This window comes from Macaca thibetana, chromosome 10 (assembly GCF_024542745.1).
Source record: "Macaca thibetana thibetana isolate TM-01 chromosome 10, ASM2454274v1, whole genome shotgun sequence".
NCBI lineage: Eukaryota > Metazoa > Chordata > Mammalia > Primates > Cercopithecidae > Macaca > Macaca thibetana.
In genome coordinates this window covers 54,388,596-54,405,491 of record NC_065587.1, presented here as the reverse complement: position 1 = coordinate 54,405,491, position 16,896 = coordinate 54,388,596, and the positions used below count along the sequence as shown (strand labels likewise).

Here is a 16,896-nt window from a genome sequence, read left to right as displayed (position 1 = left end):
GACAGTAGCCATTTTTTAGTACCTTTTATTTTCTAGGCACCATGCAAAAATAGTTTTCACACATTGCTTCCCTTAAGTCTCTACAAGAATCCCACAACACTTAAAACTCCCATTTTGTAGATAAGAGGAGGTTATGCTACTTTGACCACTGTTACATTTACAGCAAGTTTCAGAGACTGGACTGAGACCCGGGTCTGTCTGCTTCAGTGCTCTTGTATCACTCATTCATTCAACAAACATTCATCAAGTACCCACACGGCACCAGGCAAAGTATTAGATGCTGCCTCCATCCCATCTGGGTGCTCCCAGGAAATTATGGGAACAACACACACAAACATATTGGAAGTCAGAAACAGTCACCTACTTGGAGGAGAAGCAGACTCAGTATATTTTAATAGAAATATCAAAGGCACCATGTAGAAGGAGGGCCCAGCTTTGTTTGGTTCAGAGGGTCATGCTCTCTAGAGACACACCCCAGAATCCAGTACATTCCACCTGCGTCCTTTCCTTGATTCTCTAGATATCCAATTTCTTTTGAAAGACAAAGCCAGCATGCTTTACTGAAATTTAGTGAGCCTCAGATTTAAAATCTGAGGTTGTGATGGGTCCAGCTATTCTTTTTCAAGAAGCATTCTATCATATATTTATTGTTATTTATTTTTAATTGAGAAATAAAAATTGTATAAAGGCAGTCCCCAATTTACAATGGTTTGACTTACAATGTTTGACTTTATGATGGTGCATACACAATGCAGTCAGTAAAAACAGTACTTTGAATACTCATACAATCATTCTGTGTTCACTTTTAGTACAGTATTCAATAAATTACATGAGCTATTCAACACTTCATTATAAAAAGGGCTTTGTGTTAGATGATTTTGCCCAACTGTAGGCTTATGTAAGTGTTCTGAGCAAGTTTAAGGTAGGTAAGGCTAAGCTATGATGTTTGGTAAGTTAAGTGTATTAAATGTATTTCAACTTCTGATATCTTCAACTTAGGATAGGTTTATTAGACTACAATCTCATCATAAGTTGAGGAACATTATATATTTATGATGTACAATATGATGTTTTGAAATATATGTGTGTGTGTGTGTATATATATAGAAAGAGAGCAATTTTCTCTCTTAGCAATTTTCAAGTGTACAATATGTTATTAACTATAGTCACCATGCTGTGCAATAGGTCTTCACAACTTATTCCTTTTGTCTAACTGAAATTTCATATCCTTTGTTGACCAGCATCTTCCCAATACTTCCCACCCCCCAGCTCCTGGTATCCACCATTCTACTCTCTGCTTCTGTGACTTCAACTTTTTTAGATTCCACATGTAAGTGAGATCACCTGGTATTTGTCTTTCTGTGCCTGGTTTATTTCACGTAACCTGCAGGTTCATCCACGTTGTCATAAATGGCAGGATTTCCTTCTTTGTAAGGGCTGAGTAGTATTCCATTGTGTATACGTACTACATTTTCTTTATCCATCCAGTAATGGACACTTGGGTTGATTTAAGTCCAGCTACTCTTGACCTGGGCAAGTCATTTAACCTCTTCCAGCCTCAGTTTTCTCATCTATAAATTGGGGTTAATTATGTGGCTTTAGCATAGTTCCCAGAATTGGTACAAGTGTTCAATAAATATTCAAATGCCTCACACATTGTGAATGCACACACAGGCACATGTCTTTTGCAAGGGATGTGTGTGTGTGTGTGTGTGTGTGTGGCAATGATGCCTTTTTGAAAATGAGGGTGCCAACTGAATCAGCAGCATACTTAGTTCCTACAGAAATGTTTTCCCCACCTTTGCATGTTAGTTATAGCTCTTCCTTTTCTTTAAATTCCCTGGAGCCATGATACTCATTCCTTGGCCATTGCTTTCTCTAACTATAGCTTATGCAATTGTTGGTCGACCCTCTCATTATCTGTTGATCTTTACTGTTTACCCCACATTTATTTCCTTGAAGGCACCTCTGAAGCCTACATTGCAACATCTCTGTGGTCCAACTTCTTTTGCACCTTGAGGGGTCCACCAGCATTATCCTTGATATCTCCTTTCTTAGCCCTCTTGGGTGATCAAATCTGTTCATCAGAAAACAAAATAATGATAGAAGGAAGAAAGGAATAGACTGTCACTTGTGCAGGCAGAGGAAAGGTGGGAGTGCCTATTGATGCTCCTTGGCTGAGAGCTTCCTACAGTGTTGCCTCCTCTGGGGCAATGGATCAGGAAGTGAGAAGTTTCCTTTAAACATACTAATCAGGAGAACAGGGGAGGGAGTGATACTGCCCCCAAGGACACTTGGCAATGTCTAGAGACATTTTTGATTGGGGGCACCTACTGGCTTCTAGTATGTTAAGGCAGAGATATTGCTAAACATCCTATACTGCTCAGGACAGCCCTCACATTTGGCATCAAATGTTAATCATGCCAAGGTTAGGAAACCCTGCAGAAGAGCAATAGATAGAAGCACTTTTTGAAAAAGTTATAATAATATTTCCAACATTAACAGCATGATAAGGATCCAGTGCAGTGAGGGGCAGTGCCTGATGAGGTGCGTCTGTACTCGTTTGACCAAACAGGCCTTGTGGGTAGGTACAACAAGACCTGGCCCTTGAAAAGCTCATTCTGTACTCAGGTTGCCCTGGGGATCTTTGGTCATGACTCAGTGAATTGGCTCTTTCTCAGGAGATCTGGGTGGCAGTGTTATTGTAATTCCAGAAAGGGGAGGGCAAGAGTAAGATTTACTAAAAACATGTTAGAGCAGCTAGAAGGCAGCCCTAGCTAGTTATCTAGCACTTATATTCATTACAGGAATCTTACTAACCCTATGTCAACCATATGTGTGTGCATGTATGTGAAAAATCATTACATTATTTTTTTAAAAAATTAATAAATTCAGGAGCTACATGTGCAGGTTTATTACATGGACATATTGCATAGTGGCAAAGCCTGGGCCCGAAGAGTGAACACTGTATACCATAGGTAATATTTCAACCCTGCTCCACTTCCGATTCACTTACTTCCTTTTTTTTTTTTCTTTTTTGAGATAGAATCTTGCTCTGTCATCCAGTCTGGAAGTCTGGAGTTCAGTGGTGTGATCTTGGCTCACTGCAGCTTCCGCCTCCTGGGTTCAAGAGATTCTCCTGCCTCAGCCTCCTCAGTAGCTGGGATTACAGACATGCGCCACCACGCCTGGCTAATTTTTGTATTTATAGTAGAGACGGGGTTTCACCATGTTGGCCAGGCTGATCTCAAGTGATCCGCCCAGCTCGGCCTCCCAAAGTGCTGGAATTACAGGCGCGTGCCACTGGGCCTGGCCCCAATTAACTTACTTTTGATTGAGATCCATTAATTTGACTGGTTTAAGGAAGGAGGAAGTAAATAAGGGTGGGATTTTGAAAGAATAAAGTTTCACCCTTCAGGTTCTAACCTCCAAATGACCTTTCTCTTTTCTAGAAGGAAGAAGGGGACTAACATCTTATGAGCACCATATGTCAGGCAATTAATTTAATTCTGGGAAAATATAGTAACTTTGCACCAGTATAGCTCTAGTTCCTGCCCCTTCTTTGTGCTTTTGTTGTCATATATATTACATTTATGTCTATTACAGCAGTGTTATAATCAAGAGAAGACCACACACACACACACACCCTTATACACACATATACACACTTTATATTTACCCACATACTTACCATTTCTGGTGTTTTTCATTCCTTCCTGTGGATCCAAATTACTATCTGGTCTCATATTCTTTCAGCCTTAAGGATAAAGTCTAGTTCGAGAGAAGTATCACCTCCTCTCAGTTTTTGTTTATATGGGGAAGTTTTTATTTTGCCTATATTTTCTTTAATTCAAATTTTTATTGAGATAATTATAAATTCACATACAGGTGTAAGAAATAATATGGTTTCCCCTAATGTTAACATTTTTAAATGTTTCCCTAGTTTCCCTAATGGTAACATATTGAAAATGGGATACACACACACACACACACACACACACACACACACACATATATATACACACACATATATATACTTTCTACTGTAAGGAATTGGCTCACATGATTATGGAGGATGATAAGTCTAAGATCTGCAGTCAGAAAGGTGGAGACCCAAGAAAACCAATGGCACAGCACCGATACAAGTCCATGGGGTTAAGAACTGGGAGAGCCAATTATGCAAGCTCCAGTCTGAGGGCCTGAGAACCAGGAGAGCCAATGGCATACGTTCCAGTTCAAGTCTGAGTGTGGAGAAAACCGGTGTTTCAACTTGAAGGCAGGTAGGCAGAAAAAATATATATTTCTTACTCCGACTTTTATTTCATTCAGGCCTGCAACAGACTGGTTAAGGCCCATCCACACTGGGGAGAGCAATCGCTTTACTCAGTCTGCCAATTCCAATGTCAATGTCATCTGGAAACACCCTTACAGACACACCCAGAGATAATGTTTAACCATATATCTGGGCACCCCATGGCCCAGTCAAGATGATACATAAAATGAGCAATCACAAGTCCATTACTTGTCAACCTGGCACCCATACAGATCTCCTTAGGCTATACTTAATCTTAAAATAAAAACTATTACAAGGTTATAATCCCACCTAACATGATACAATTATCCTGCAGACAATGGAAATACACCAACCCCTTCCCCAAAGACAACATAGTTTTTGAGTGACATTTACTCCTCTTGATATTTCATAGCTTAAAATTCTATGATGTAAAATGAACAATACTTAAGTACTATGGAATAAAGTCAATACATCTTATGTTGCATAATAAGGAAATAGGAGAGGGAAGAAAACAAAGATATTTGCTTAATACACACCTATATTCATAACAAAATATGGAGGAATACTCATGACAATTGCAGTTTTTGTTTCTGTAATGGTCACGTGGTCATAGCTGGTATTTATAACTACTTTTCCCCGCTACCCATTCTGTATTGCCTTTGCCTTCAGCAAGCACCTCAGCTGGTCATTGTTCTTTACCTGGGGAAGTAACCCAAACCTTCATTCCTGAAGGGTTTGGGCCATTTGCTAATGGTCCTGCCTGGGTTCGGTTGTAGTTTTCCATTGGCCTTAATCAAAGGGCATGGTAATATTAAGAGTTGCCCCAAAGAATCTTCTGTATTCTGGATACACTCTTCCTTTACCTCTATTGTGCAGTACTTCAATTTCCCCCTTGGTAGTCTGGATCAATAACCCCAGCCAACATAGTAATGTCTTTCTTTGCCTATTGATTCAGAGGCAGGAGGAGCCCAAAGTAGCCAGATGACAGTCTTAACTTTCAGTTCAAGGGAATCATTGTTGGTTTTCTTTGTGAAAGCATGCCTCCTTTTGGAACTAAGACTTCTAGGGAAGCATACTATATCATCATGGGAATAGGAAGCAAAAATTTTGCTAGTAGGTCACCAGGGATAAAAGTGAGTAATGCCCACTCCCATTTCCACCCTTTTATTCCTGGGCACATTAATCCTGACTATGGGAGAAAGGATACCATATATTGGAGGCTGATTCAGAGCATATACAGCCTATAGAACCTTTGCACCCCATCCTGCAAGGTACTATCAAACCAGCTGCTTCAGGATGCTGGGAAATACAATAAGATCAGTGAATACCATGAGCACGGGCCTATTGCTATAATTTTTTTTACTATGACATGAGTTCCTTGATAAGAAACAACACTGTGTGAAATACTATGACAGTGAATAAGGCATTCCATAAGTCTACAGATGGTAGTTCTGGCAGAAGCGTTCCATGCAGGGAGGGCAGATTAGTGTTCAGAGTAAGTATCTATTCTAGTAAGAACAAAACACTGACCCGTCCCTGATGGAAGTGGTCCTTATCTGTTGTCTTACCTTCGTCTTTCCCTCCCTCCCCACCCCCTTTCCCATGCCCACACCCTGCCCATCAATATTTTCTAAAAGCTCCCGAAATGATTGTAATTTTAGCCCAGGATTAAGAGGGATTCTTCTCTGACTTTCACATCTAATAATAACCCACTAGACGAACTTTTGCCTCTCATCCTCCCGATCCTGGGCTTAGTGGGATTGGTGGTCTTAGTGCTCAAGGGAGGAATGCTTCCACAGGAAAACACTGTCGGGATTTTGCAGAATTAAGAGCAAACACTGCCCCTTGGATATTTTTGGCTTTTCATACCACTTAATCAAAAGAAAGGGGAGGGTGTCACTGCACCAGATGGGTGGTTAATCCTGATAACCAAGGGGAAATTGGGTTGCTGCTGTACAGTCGAGGTAAGGAAACTTGTCTGTATACTAGTTCTCCTGAGCAACAGAGCCAATATAAGACTGTGTGTGTGTGTGTGTGTGTGTGTGTGTGTGTGTGTGTAACTGGCTCTTGCAGTTATAGAGGCTGGAGGTCAAAAACTCACATGATCTGTCATCTGCAAACTGGAGCCCCAGGAAAGTTGGAAGTTGATGGTGTAATTTAGTCTGAGTCTAAAGATCTGAGACCAAGGGAGTCGATGGTGTGAATCTATGTTCAAGGGCAGGAGAAGATGACATGAGATGTCCCAGTTCAAGAAATGAGGGAGAAAGATGGGACAAATTTTTCTTTCTTCCATCTTTTGCTTTATTCAGGCCTCAATGGATTGGATGATGCCTACCCACATTCAGGAGGGCTGTCTACTTTACTGAGCCCACCAATTCCAATGCTCATCTCATCCAGAAACACCCTCACAGACAAACCCAGACATGATGTTTAATCTGGATATTTTGTGGCCCAGTCAAGTTGATGCATAAGATTAACCATCACAACCTAGAACCCAAGATATTCATTGGCACCTCTTAGAACTCCTTTGTACAATAGTCTTGATCAATGAAAAACTGTGGGAACCCCATAAAGGAAAGATCATGAAGGGCTCAGACTGCACAGGAATGAAAGTTTGGATCACCTCATCAGGTGAAGCACTCCATCTAACTGGCAGAAGGTAATGGAAACATAGAAAGGATGCTGGGAGAAGGCAGTTATTGTTATCATCTTGAACTTCACGACCAGACACACAGGTGGGGTCTGTAGTCGCTGTTTTATGTTAGTTGTTTCTTTCCTCCCTTCTTCCACAATTGAATATGAGGAATATTGGTGATGGCTAGCATTTTAGCTTTTAGGTATGTGACCATCTGATACCTCCCACAATGATTTGGTGACCAGGGAGACTCATGCAACCCCATGATGGGACATGGACTTTTCATGTGGACAGAACCCAAGAGTGAATGTTGAGAGATGGATTTGAATTTCTTTCTTTCCCCTTTTGGACCCATTTACCCCCTCTTCTGTGCCCTGCTTTATACCTCAGAAAACCAAATGTATGGGTTGCATCAACAGTTATCTTGCTCTCTGGCTTTTGCTTGGAACCAGCCCATGGGGCACAGAAGGAGATTAGAGGAAAGACTGGGACTAAGGTTTGGGTATTTATTCCCCAACTTCCTCTGGTTGTGTCTCCACAGTCTGCATGGATGCCTCAACTTGCTCTTTTCAGGATACCCCTTCCATATAGATCTCTGTTCCAGTAACCAGCCCTTCCCCCTTGGCCCTTCACATTAAGGTGTGTTTTATTATATGATGCATTTCCATTCATTCAACAAATATTCATTGAAGATCTCTCCTGTGTCAGACACTAGTAAGAAAAAGGCACAATGCTTTTTCCTTATAGTCTAATGTCTAGAGGGGAGAGAAACATTGAATAATGTCACAATTAAATATATACCTACAAATTATGATAAAAGCTATGACAGAGAAGTACAAGATCTGTGATGAAGATTTGAGGTGAAGGGAATCCACACATGAGGACCAGCACATGTGAGTGCTTTGGGGGCAGTAAGGAGCTCAGTGCATTTAAGAAACTGAAATAAGACCAGCAAAGCGGACACAGTAGATGGGGGAGAGAAGCTTGACTTGACAAGGTTTCTCAGTGAATTAGCTTTGGGGAGGGAGTTGTGGGAAAAAGAGGAGACTCTTTAGACATAAAAAATAAAGTACATTGGAGCTAAATATACTTTTGGCATCTCCATGTCCTCCTTTTACTTTACTGCTGAGTTGAAACAACACCAAAGATGTGCTCATTTTGCTTGATGAATTAATATGCTAAAGTAGGCAGTAAAGAGGAAATCAATAGCAGGGAGAGAAAACTGAGCAAAAGGACAGCAATGATGAATCATGAATGATGCACTCTCTACTGGACAGTACTTAGCAGAAATAGTAAATTAAGAAGGATGGGTCTTTAGAACAAAAGTTAATAGCAGAAGGAAGCAAGAATGTACAAAAGTGTGATGAATCAGAAGTGATGTGACCTACATTCAATAATACTTTTCAGGAATGTGATATTAAATCAGGAGTATTAGACTAGTAGTTCCCAAACTTACAGGGCATCAGAATTACCTTGAATCTTAAAAAATCATGTTGTATACTTTAAATATGCACAGTAAAAATTTTTTTAAAAAAGGAACATTATATAGAATTTACAAAAAAGATTTACCTTGAGAGCTTTATTTATTTATAAAGTTTAGTTTTTTGGGAAGGCTCTAGAATCTGAATTCTTGGTGTACTGGTACTAGTGAGTTACTGCCTTAGGTGATTTGGCTAAAAAAAGAAATCCATGGCTTATCAATGATAGACAATGTATTAAACAAGTACTGAAATGCATGCCCATTTTCTTCAGCGTCTGCTGTTGTTACACGGCATCTGAGATATCTTAGGACAGCCCAGGTAGCAGTACTTGTTGATTTTGAAATGTAAAGCTCACTGAATGGGGGGTAGAAACTTCCCTCCAAACACAAAACCCAGGTCTCAATGACAGTTAGGTGGTCTCGGTTCTCCCTTCCCCATGTTTCAGCTGTGAAGTGCAGCTGGTCTGACAAGAGACAGGTGCTGGCAAGGAATTGGATCCTGAAAGGGGTGTGGTCTACAGTGTTTTGCTGCATCTTCTGTTCCTCTGGGTAAGACAACTTCCTCCAACCCTCACTGCTACCACCACTGATATCTTTATGAAAGTCCCTGGGGTTGGGGGAATGAGAGCCACGGAAGTGACACAGACAAATCTGTGGTGGGGGAAGCAGTTACCCCTCCAGGCTCTGGATGCTTCTGGTTCTTCAAACCAGCTGCACGGTACCTCCTCAGAGATGCAGCTGGCCATGCCTCCTCACCTAGTGGACCACCTAGTGGACCAAGCACCATTTGATCCCTCAGAGGTCTCAACACCGGCTACAGAAATTTTAGAAGACAGAGTGCCAGTCACAGCTTCCACCTCTCTGTTCCCCCAGAGGTATGAGCGCTATGTGTGCCTGGGCCCCTTGTCTTAACTCCTGGGTTCTGGTAACGCCAAATCTTTTATACTCCCAAATCTAGGAGTGAGGGATTCTAATACTCATGTAACCAATTCTCCATATTAAATCGTCTCTGAGTGAAAGCTTGGCTCTTTCATTTCTTGTACTGGGAATACTGGTTTTTAACTCCCACCAAGACTCTTCCCTAGTAGCAAGTCCTAGTAGGAATTAGATTTAGATACTGAACATTAAAAATTAAAATCACAAATAGTCACTATATCCATCCTGATTTCCAACTAGTCCGTGGGATCTGGCAACACTTTGCCACCCTTCAGACGTGGTTAGCTCCCGTTTTGCTACTTACTTGCTGTGTGATTTTATTTACTTATTTATTTATTTATTTATTTATTTATTTATTTATTTATTTTGAGATGGAGTCTCGTTCTGTCGCCCAGCCTGGAGTGCAGTGGCCGGATCTCGGCTCACTGCAAGCTCCTCCTCCCGGGTTCACGCCATTCTCCTGCCTCAGCCTCCCGAGTAGCTGGGACTACAGGCGCCCGCCACCTCGCCCGGCTAGTTTTTTGTATTTTTTAGTAGAGACGAGGTTTCACCGTGTTAGCCAGGATGGTCTCGATCTCCTGACCTCGTGATCCTCCCGTCTTGGCCTCCCGAAGTGCTGGGATTACAGACTTGAGCCACCGCACCCGGCCTACTGTGTGATTTTAAACAAGTCCATTTCCGCTGCTAGAAGCTTCCATTTGTGCATGTGTTTTTAAAAAGAGAGGGATTGGGGCTACTGGAGTTTTTCTAGGCCCCTCGGCTTAGACATTCCCTGTGTTTCCGAATGATTTAAGCTTCCTCTGGGCATTTCTGGCTCTGGAGACAGCTCCAAAGAGAGAATAAGAAGGAGAGGAAGACGAGAGGTCCTGGATATGCATGGTACCATGGGAAACACCTGAAGATTCCACTTGAGATGTCTTCTGGGATCTAATGGGCAGAGTCATGAGCAAATAGTCAGTGATAAAGAGACCCAACATACCCAGCCCCCCTGAGGTCTTGCAAGGCAGGGGTTCTCAGAGCTCAGCCCTGAGGGCTCTGAGTTCATTCTTGAACAGAGCGTCAAGCAGATACTGTCCACCACACGGCACATTCTGAACGTTTCCAAGGGCCTCTTTGGTCCATGGGTGTCGGGGACAGAATGATTCTGTTCCATTCATTCATGTATGTCAACCCCAATCAAGGATTGAAGAGTGCCGGTGAAAAGGACAAGCACCAGGTTCTTATCAGATTTGGCAAAGTCCTTGAGCTACCATATTTTCTCAAATTCAGAACTACACTGTGACATCGTTAGTCCATCGTCTTCATCTTAGAAATGCAAAACTGAGGCCCTGAGAGGAGCATCCCTCCACCCTATCCTGTTCCAACCACAGTGTACATTCACCCAGGGGTAAATTTGGGATTCAGATTTGGATCTCTTTATTCCCAGACACGTGCTTTTCCCATAGGATGCAGACCAAAGACGACTGGTTAGTAATTTGGTATGGATCTTAAGGATGCACAGGACTGGGATAGGTGTCCCAGGAGAAGAGACCAATTCTCACAGAAGTATGGAGGCAAGAGCAAATGTCAACATGGGGAGATACCACACATGGGGACAATGTGACTGGACAGACTCTTTGCAAAACTGCCAAATGAGCAGCGTTTTCAGGGTCTTCATCACGAACCTGACCTGATCCCCCCACTTCCAAGGATTTTAACATCTTCACCTACTCTCCTTCTACACCAGAAGCAGGCACCATAGACTTTTTTGTTAATGGCAAGACATTTGGCACAATTTTACTGTAATCACTCAGAATATTAATTCCAGAATACTATTGATCTTCTTTCATACTGTGTCAAACACTTTAAAAACATTATGTCTTATCTATTTGGGGAGTTACTTTGAAACAATTGCATTAAACCTAATTTTCAGCCGAGCGCGGTGGCTCACACCTGTAATCCTAACACTTTGGGAGGCTGAGGCGGGCGGATCATGAGGTCAGGAGTTTGAGAACAGCCTGAGCAACATGGTGAAACCGCGTCTCTACTAAAAACACAAAAATTAGCTGGGCGTGGTGGCACATGCCTGTTATCCTAGCTACTCAGGAGGCTGAGGCAGGAGAATTGCTTGAACCCAGGAGGCAGAAGTTGCAGTGAGCCAAGATCGCACCATGCACTCCAGCCTCAGCAACAGAGTGAGACTCCATCTCAAAAAAAAAAAAGAAAAAAGGAAAAACCTCATTTTATCAGTAATTATTTGGACTTAGCTGTAAAATGTTTAACATATTTATTAAAATATCATTGACATACAAAAAATGTATACATTTAAGGTGTACCACTTGGTGTTTTGATATACGTATACATTACAAAATGATCACATTTCAGCTAATTAGCATATCTATAATCTCTACATAGTTAACTATGTATGTATGTGTGGTATGTCTGTGTGTTGAGAAGATTTAAGATCTACTCTCTTAGTAAATTTAAGTATACAATACAGTATTGTTAGCAATCCTTACCATGCCACACATTATATCTCTAGAATTTATTCATGTCGTATGACTGAAACTTTATCCCCTTTGACTAACATTACCCCATTTCCCCCTCCCTCCAGCCCCTGGCAACCATCACCCTACTCTCTGCATCTAGGAGCTGTATATTATTAAAAAATGCTAAGAGAGTAGATTTTAAATGTTCTCGCCACAGAAATAACTTAGTGAAGTAATGTATATGTTAATTAGCTAGATTTAGCCATTCCACAATGTGTGCGTGTGTGTGTGAGAGTATCAAAACATGTTATTTCAAAAAGCAGTATGGAGGGGAAAAAATCGTGTTATACACAATAAATACATGCAATTTTATCTGTCAATTTAATGTAAAAATGTTTAAATTCTACATATAAGTGAGATCATGTAGTATTTCTCCTTGTCTTGCTTATTTCACATATCATAACATCCTACAGTTCCATTCATGTTGTCCCAAATGGCAACATTTCCTTTTTAGTTTTTAAGGCTAATAATATCCCATTGAATATGTATATGTGTATTTTATTTTATTTTATTTATTTTGAGACAAAATTTTGTTCTGTCACCCAGGCTGGAGTACAGTGGTGCGATCATGGCTCACTGTGGCCTAGGGGTTCCTGGGCTCAAACAATGGTCCTGCCTCAGCCTCTTAAGTAACTGGGACTACGGACACATGCCACTATGCCCAGCTAATTTTTAAAAATTTTTATAGGGATGGGGGTCTTTCTATGTTGCCCAGGCTGGTCTCAAGCTCCTGGGCTCAAGCAATCCCCCCACCTCAGCCTCCCAAATTGCTGGGATTACAGGTGAGAGCCACCATGCCCAGCCTTTTTCTTTACCTATTCATCTGTCAACAGACATTCAGGTTGTTTCTGTACTTGCCATGAATGATGCCAAGTCAAGGGAGCACAGTTTTCTCTTCTCAGTCCTGACTTCAGTTCCTTTGGATATATACCCAGAAGGGGATTGCTGGATCATATGGTAGTTTTAGTTTTAATTTTTTTGGGATCTTCCATATTGTTTTCCATAAATAGCTGTACCAATGTACAATCTCACTACCAACAGTATCCAAGGGTGCCCTTTTTCTATACATTCTTGCCAATACTTATCTTTTGTCTTTTTTACAATAGCCATCTTAACAGGGTGTGGTACCATTTCACTGTAGTTTTAATTTGCATTTTCCTGATGATTAGAGATCTTGAGCACATTTTTATATACCTATTGGCCATTAAATTTTTTTCTTTTGAGAAATAGCTATTTAGGTTCCTTGCCCTTTTTTTTCAGCTTCCCAAGAATTGTTGGATGCCCATTTGTTAATCAGGTTACTTGTATTCTTGATATGTATTCTTGAATAGTAGTCGTGTGAGTTATTTATATATTTTGGATATTAATCCTTTACAGTATATATGGTTGCAAATATTTTTTCCTACTCAGCAGCTTGCCTTTTCATTTTGTTGATTGTTTCCTTTGCTGTGCAGAAGATTTTAGTTTGATATAATCCCACTTGTCTATTTTTGCTTTTGTTGCTTGTAATTTTGATGTCATGTCCAAAAAATAATTGCCAAAATCAATATAAAGATGATTTTTTCTTACATTTTTTCTAAGAGTTTTTATTTTTCTCCTCCTAGCTTTATTGAGGTATAATTGACAAATAGGAATTATATATATTTAAAGCGTGCAACTTCCTATATTGATATCAAATGATCACCACACTCAAGCAAATTAACATATACTCCATCTTACATTGTTAACCTTTTCTTGTGTGATGAGAACACTTAAGATCCACCCTCTTAGCAAATTTCGGGTATGAAATACAATATTGTTAGTTGCGGTCACCATACTGTACATTAGGTTCCAGAATTAATTTATCTTGCATAACTGAAATGGAAACTTTGTACTCTTTGACCAATATTTTCTCATTTTTCTCCTTCCCCCCCGCAACACCACATTCTCCTTGTAATTACCATTCTACTCACTGCTTCTATGAGTTTGACTGTTTTTTTAAATTAATTAATTAATTAATTTATTTATTTATTTATTTATTTATTTGACAGGATCCCATTCTGTCACCCAGGGTGCAGCCTCGAACTTCTGGCATCAAGCAATCCTCCTGCCTCAGCCTCCCAAAGTGCTGGGATTACAGGCGTGAGTCATCACTCCTAGCCCAAGTTTGGCTATCTTAGATTCCACATATAAGTGAGATCAGACAATATTTATCTTTTTGTGTCCAACTTAATTCACTTAGCATGATGTCCTTTGGATTCATCTGTGTTGTGGCAAATGATGGGATTTCCTACTTTTTAAAGGATGAATACTATTCTATTGTGTGTGTGTACACACATAATGCATACAAATATTGTATAATGTATATATACATTGTATATATGTGTATAACATGTATGTGTGTGTGCATACACACACCACAGTTTTTAATTCATTATCTGCTGATGTACATTTAGGTTTTTTTCATATCTTTGCTATTATGAATAATGCTTCAATGAACTTGGAAATGCAGATGTCTCTTCAAGACTTTTTAAAGAATTTTAGTTTCAGGTCTTACGTTTAAGACTTTAATCTATTTTAAGTTGATTTTTGCATATGGTATTGGATAGGGATCCAATTTCATTCTTTTGCATATGGATATCTAGTTTTCCCAGCACCATTTGTTAAAGAGATCTTCTGTTGCCTATTGTGTGTTTTTGACACCCTTGTCAAAGATCAATTGACCACAAATGGGTGGGCTTAGTTCTGGGTTCTTTATTCTGTTCCATTGGCCTGTATATCTGCTTTTCTGTTTTTGTGCCAGTACCACACTGTTTTGATTACTCTAGCTTTGCAGTGTAATTTGATATCAGGAAATGTGATGCTTACAGCTCTGTTCTTTTTCAAAATTCCTTTGGCAATTTGGGGTCTTTTGTGGTTCCATATGAATTTTAGCATTGCTTTTTATGTTTTTGTAAAAAAATGCCATTGGCATTTTGGCAGAAATTGCATGTGCTCTGTAGGTTGCTTTGGGTAGTGTGGACATTTTGACAATATTAATTCTTCTAGTCTGTGAGCCTGAGATTTCTTTCCATTTATTTGTGTCTTTTAAATTTTCTTCATCGATGTTTTATAATTGTCAATGCATAAGTTTTTCACTTCTTTGGTTGAGTTAATTACTAAGTGTTTTGTTGTTGCTGCTGCTAATGGAAATGAGATTGTTCTTGGTGTATAAAATTGCCATTGATTTTCGTATGTTGATTTTGTATCCTATAACTTTAATAAATTTGTTTATTAATTCTAACCTTTTTTTGCAGCTTCCTTAGAGTTTTCTACAATTAGTTTAACCAGCCCTTTCTAAAGAGAGGGGAGTAGAGATGGCAACAGCATCAACGACAAGTGAATTCCAGCCTCTTTAGAGCCCCTTGATTCAAGTTATATTAAACAAGAAACTTATTTGACAAGAGATAGCAAGTCTTGGTGTGCTGTGGTGACAAGTTGCCTACTGTGAGATTCCCTTCTTAAGCCTGGCATCCTCTTATCTTGCCCAGTCCTCTGGGCATCTCTTTCTTCTTTCTCTCCCCTATCCTTCCTTCTACTCCCTTTTCATCTTTTTTTTTTTTTTTTTTTGAGACCAAGTCTCGCTCTGGGGTGCAGTGGCACAATCTCAGCTCACTGCAACCTCTGCCTCCCGGGCTGAAGAGATTCTCCTGCCCCAGCCTCCCGAGTAGGTGGTATTACAGGTGCCCGCCACTATGCCCGGCTAATTTTTGTATTTTTAGTAGAGATGGAGTTTTGCCGTTTTGGCCAGGCTGGTCTTGAACTTCTGACTTCAAGTGATCTGCCTGCCTTGGACTCCCAAAGTGCTTGGAATTACAGCTGTGAGCCACTGCAGCTAGCCCCTTTCCATCTTTGATCACCTATTTTGTGAATAAATTTTCTTAAAACTTAGCACTTTAAAGCAACCATTTCATATTGTGGGTCAGCCATCTGGGAAGCAATCTGCTTAGTGGTTCTTTTATAGGGTCTTTCCCATGGTTGCAGTCAGAGTCTGCTGGAGCTGCAGCCATCTGAAGGCTCTATTGGGTTGAGCAGCTCATTTGCATGGCTGGAATTGATGCTGGCTATCAGTCAGAGCTTATCTGGGCCTGCTGATCACAGCACCCACATGGGTCTCTCTAGTATGGGCTTCTCTCAGAGTAGTTGGACATCTTACATGGCAGTTTCCCACTACCCCCAAACAAGCTACCTAAGAGGATCAAGTGGGACTTGCACTTTTTCTAGCCTAGCCTTGAAGGTCACATAGCATCATGTTTGCTTTATTCTCTTGGTCAAAGAGTCACAGAGTTTTCTCAGATTCAAAAGGAGGGGACATAGATCCCACTTCTAGGTGGAAGGCGAGTGAAAGAATTGTAGGACCTTGCTTTAAAGCAGTCACACCATCACACCATTTTCCTCCTTCACCCCTTTCTTCTCCCTTCTTCTTTAACTCTACTCTGCTTTCCTTCATCTCTCCCTTTCATGCCTCTCTCCAGCTATTTTCAATTTTGGAGAATTTCTGTACCATGCTATGGAACTGTCTCCTTTGCTACAACTCCAGAAAACAAGTCCATGGGCCCTTTCAGAGATGGACTTACCATGAGGCTGATGGAACCAAGCCTCAGGGTCCTTGCTTGAGCGATTCTGGAAGTGCTTCTAGCTATATGTTACATGGTCAGATGACCTGTAATATCTGCAAAAGTAAGATATTCTAACCATAATCAGCCAATCCATCTTCCCTTTCCACTCTGACCTTTCACACTTCTCCTGGGTTAGGTGGTGTTGGGGCGATTGCCAGCATTTTAGGCATGCAAATTAAAAGGAAGTTGAGTTGGGGATATATTTATTTTGGAGTTAGTAGAATATATTTAGGCCGTTTGCTGTCATTTCTATGTGTAGGAAGTTGCTGCTAGCTGTCCTGGTGGAGGAGCAGCTGCAAATAATACTCCCGTTGTCTACTGGGCCGATTCCCTTGACGTTATGACACTAAGTTATGGGACTAGAGGTTGCACTGTAAAATGAACGT

At 40.6% G+C, this 16,896-nt stretch overlaps 1 protein-coding gene across 1 annotated transcript in view; it reads left to right on the top strand.

Annotated features, from left to right (window-relative positions):
* The window catches only part of DNTTIP1 (deoxynucleotidyltransferase terminal interacting protein 1), a 505,046-nt gene that overhangs the window by 260,371 nt on the left and 227,779 nt on the right, over positions 1–16,896 (top strand). The window lies entirely within an intron of this gene.